General features: G+C 41.0%; 1 protein-coding gene and 1 pseudogene across 1 annotated transcript in view; both read left to right on the top strand.

Annotated features, from left to right (window-relative positions):
* LOC115277007 overlaps positions 1–2,906 on the top strand; it is a 12,560-nt pseudogene extending 9,654 nt beyond the window's left edge.
* Positions 1–4,601, top strand: part of DAPK1 (death associated protein kinase 1) — a 470,647-nt gene that overhangs the window by 415,196 nt on the left and 50,850 nt on the right.

Here is a 4,601-nt window from a genome sequence, read left to right as displayed (position 1 = left end):
TTTTCAAAACATCCCATGCTTGTGAACATTCTGTTTCCTTTTCCTTGAAGACCAGTGAAGAATTCAAGCAGGTGTTAAATGACCTTAAATTCCAGAAACTCAAGAAGGGGAAAGTCTTCCGAGCACCCCTCTTTGCTGAGATCCCCTCATCTGTGGACTGGAGAGAGAAAGGCTATGTAACTTCGGTGAAGGAGCAGGTGAAACAATATTCAACAGGTCCCTCTCAAGAGTAAGGCAAAAGGAATGAGTGCTCTTGCTATGGAAATTGAGGCACAATATGTAGTTTGTTATGTTTTGAAATAGCTTTCAGATCTATGGGGTGTTGGCAAAGTCTTGCTGTTGATTTTGGAGGCTAAGAGCTTTTGCATTTTGTTTTCAGGGAAGCTGTTGTTCTTGTTGGGCTTTTGGTGCAACTGGTGCCCTTGAAGGACAGATGTTCCGGAAAACTAGCAAACTTGTTTCACTGAGTGAGCAGAACTTGGTGGACTGCTCTTGGCCTCAAGGCAATAAGGGCTGCTCTGGTGGCCTAATGGACAAAGCCTTCCAGTATGTTAAGGAAAATGGGGGCCTGGACTCAGAGGAATCCTATCCATACCATGCACGCATAAGTGGTGTTCCATATCATTTATCAAAGTTGAGCATATTCAGTAAAAACAGATACAAACATTGGAATTCTTGTATTTGATTATAGACTGTATATCTGCAAATGGTCAGTACTGCCTTTAGAATGTATTAGCCTAGCACAGCTCCCTGATTGTCTCATTACAATATAGCTGTTCCTATGTCCATATTACACGGCAACATGAATACCATTATATCCAGTACAGCTCTCCAGAGTAAAAACTTATTGCACAGGTAGACCAAAAGAATGTCTCATTGAATAGATACCTGCCTGTTTTTTTAACTTCAAAACTATCAATCCAATTTTACATCCTGGATACTTTATAGCAAATTTGACTTGGAAATCATTTAGCTGCAAATTCTCTTGCACTCCTGTTCCCCTGGAGGTGCACAGTAGTGATTAAGTCTCTCCCTCTTTACCTTTGAAAGAACGAATCCTGCAAATACAAGCCTGAGAATTGCTGCCAACGTGACTGCCTTCTGGAGTGTCGTAAACAAGGAGGATGGCCTAATGACGACCGTGGCAACTGTGGGACCCATCGCTGCTACTGTAGATGCAAGCCTGAATTCTTTTAAGTTCCTTAAAAAAGGTCAGCATGTGTCTACATAGGAAAGTAGGCAGGAAAAATGGGGAGCCACTGTGACATACAGTGAAATAGACTTTTTGTATGTACAAATCAGGAGGGTGCGGGTTTCATGTAGTTGTTCATTCATCACATGTAATTTTTGTGCCTGTTGCTCAGCATGTTGTCATGACTTGACCCATGTGATTTCAAGCACTTCATAAATATGTTTATTTATTTATCTATCTATTTATTTATTTATTTATTTAGTGTTTATTTTTTTTTTGATTGTGAGAGCAAGAGAGAGCATGAGCAGGGGAGGAGCAGAGAGAGAGGGTGACACAGAATCTGAAGCAGGCTCCAGGCTCTGAGCTGTCAGCACAGAGCCCGACAGGGGGCTCAAACCCATGAACTATGAGATCATGACCTGAGCCAAAGTCGGACACTTAACCGACTGAGCCACCCAGATGCCCCTCATAAATATATTTAAATGGTTACATACTTTGATTGGTATAGCTTAAGTCACTTTAGTTTTTCCCTACTGTTAGACCTTGAAGATTTCCAAAGAGTTTTACTAATGAAAAGGACACTGGAAAGAACCCCTCCTTTCAAGTGATTTTGTGTTTTTTCTGTTGCTTCCCTAGGCTGACATGCTGGAATAGAATGACAAAGGTTCAACAAGTGGTCTTTTATGCCTCTTGACTGTCCGTTTACAAAAGAGATTGTGATGATGTGTATTTCTGCTGGTATTAGATGAGGGCCTAAATCCCAAGCCTAGCTAAACAAAAAGATCTGCTTTCTAAATTTTATCTGGATTTATATTACACCTGAATTGTGAGATGCTTCCTTTATTGCAGTGACTTGGTTATTGTTAGATGTTATCGTGTTGCTTGCATGTCCTACCTCAGAATTGAATTCTACTTTTCCAGGAATTTATTATGATCCAAAGTGCACCACTAAACACCCGAATCATGCTGTTCTGGTGGTTGGCTATGGCTTTAAAGGAGAAGAATTGGATAACAAAAATTATTGGATTGTCAAGAACAGGTATAAAAAGCCAAAAATATTTATCTTTGGAATTGAAGAGGAAATCCTTTCTGGAATCAGTTTTTGGACACATGTCATCAAACCCTTGAGCTCACTTCTGAAACCCCAGAAGTGTTGACCCCACTTAGCGGGAACCGAGACATATTCATTTGATGCCAGCATTAAGCTACTGCCTCAAGATTCAAGAGTCTTGTTATAGTTTGCGTAGCACTGCATCTAAAACACATTGGACCCCAAGAGTTTTCTTGTGTCTCGTTTTGCAGTTTTGTGAAAAGTTTGGAGATAGAATTTGGTGCTGGGTTAGAACTCAGCCCTAAACAAGGATGGCCTCTTGATTCTTCCTGAATCTCTCCTGGTCTCTGGGGCATTGCGAAGTATCAGTTGTTATTGTGCATGAAGAGAAATGTGTTTTTTCCTCTGTAATAAATGGTAAACTCTTGTCTACTTTCAGCTGGGGTGCAAACTGGGGCAAAAATGGCTACATACTCATGGCCAAGGACTGGGACAACCACTGTGGGATCGCCACCATGGCCCGCTTTCCTACTATTTGAGCTGGTGGTGTAGAGAAGACCCTGACTGACAACACATTATTCAGGAAATGGATTTTATTTTCAAGCTGACCACACCACACTGTATGGGTTGAAACACTTGAATCATTAAAAAAACAAGTTGTGATTTGGTTGTGTGACATTTTATACTGGGAATGTTATCACTTCACTCATTACTTCTGTAAATACTTTTGTATGAATGGCTTGTCTAGTAACTTTTGAATTTTCAATTTTTTAAAAAAACGTATGAACTTTTACTTTTAAAAGTAAAACAACTGCAGAGGCACCTGGGTGGCTCATTGGTTGAGTGTCCAACTCTTGATTTCAGCCCAGGTCATGATCTCATGGTTCATGGGATTGGGCCCCTCATCAGGTTCTGTGAGCTAATAGCTTGGGATTTTAATTTCTTTAGAGAAACCCACAAACATGGCCCAATTATCATCAATGTGTACTTTTGCCATAAAATGGTGGAACAAAAATGAAGGACTGAATAGCATATGAGGTAACTAAACACTAGTGATAATGATTGGCATACATGCACTGCTGAATGGAGGTTTCCTAACCCTTCTGAGTCCTTTCCTCCTAAAAAGAACCCAGGGTTGTAAATATACACCTATTTGTCTAAATTCCACTTTATAATGTCTGAATCATTTGCTTTCTTTGCAATTTATTTTCATAGAAATTATGAAGGTCTATGGAATATGACAAACGCTGATAATTCCTTTATGGTGCATGTAGGACTTAGGGAGGAATTGAAATTTGTTAACTTCTTTATTTATTTTATGTCTACAAGCTTCTTTTAAAATTAGGTATTTTTAAAGTTTATATATTTATTTATTTGAAAGGGAGGGAAGCACAAGCAGGGGAGGGACAGAGAGAGAGAGGGATAGAATCCCAAGCAGGCCCCACACTGTCAACGAAGAGCCCAAAATGGGTTCCATCTTACAAACGTGAGCTTTGACCTAAGCCAAAATCAAGAGTCTATTTATTGGTCAACCATCTGAGGTACCCCGATGCTCCTCAAGATAGTTTTATAAGAGATGATTTGTGATTTTTAATTTTTTAATAAATATAAATGGCTTTGAAATTACAGAAGCTTCTAATATCTGCTGAACCATTCACACATCAGCCAGGTCTTCCCACTTTCCCTCACATCAGCACCTGCACGTGTTCTCAGAGTCTTGGGCTGAATTCCCAGGATGGTGTGAACAACAGGCTGAATGAGCCTGTCATGGTGAAGCAAGCTAACTGCCACAAGGAGTCCTTTCTAGGGGATTTTTCAGACACCAACTGTGACAGACTGCATGTTCCAAAGCTGGCCCCCGCCTTGTCTCCCTCCTACATGCCACTCTGCTCGATGACCTTCACTCTCCCATCACAAGGTGGGGTCACAGCCCTACCCCAGTTCCCTGGGCAATCCCTGGTGACAGGCTTCAAATTCAGTACAGCAGCAGAGTCTCACTGGGGACCAAGGCCAGGCCATAGGAGCCTGGAGCTCCTTGTGGGTATCCTGGCACACCTGCTCTTGGGATGTTGCTCAAAGGTCTTTGCCTTCTTAGACTCTGTTCAGGAGTAAACTCTAGATCATGGGAGCCTCATTGTCCATATGCCCTCTCCAGAGAAGTCTGTTGCATCCATGGTAGAGATTTATTTTAAACCTGGAAATTTATCTCTGAGTCCTTTCATAAGGAGGCTTATTGGATTGAGGTCACTATTAGAATAAATATACTAATGGTGATCCCACTCGCCAGTAGCAGACAGCAGATCTTTCAAACTAGAATCATTTCTAGATTTAGAACATCTCTTAGAGAGCTCTCCTTCC

Source organism: Suricata suricatta, chromosome 13, assembly GCF_006229205.1.
Source record: "Suricata suricatta isolate VVHF042 chromosome 13, meerkat_22Aug2017_6uvM2_HiC, whole genome shotgun sequence".
Taxonomy (NCBI): domain Eukaryota; kingdom Metazoa; phylum Chordata; class Mammalia; order Carnivora; family Herpestidae; genus Suricata; species Suricata suricatta.
The sequence above is the reverse complement of the archived record's forward strand: the minus strand, read 5'-3'. Positions and strand labels throughout refer to the sequence as shown.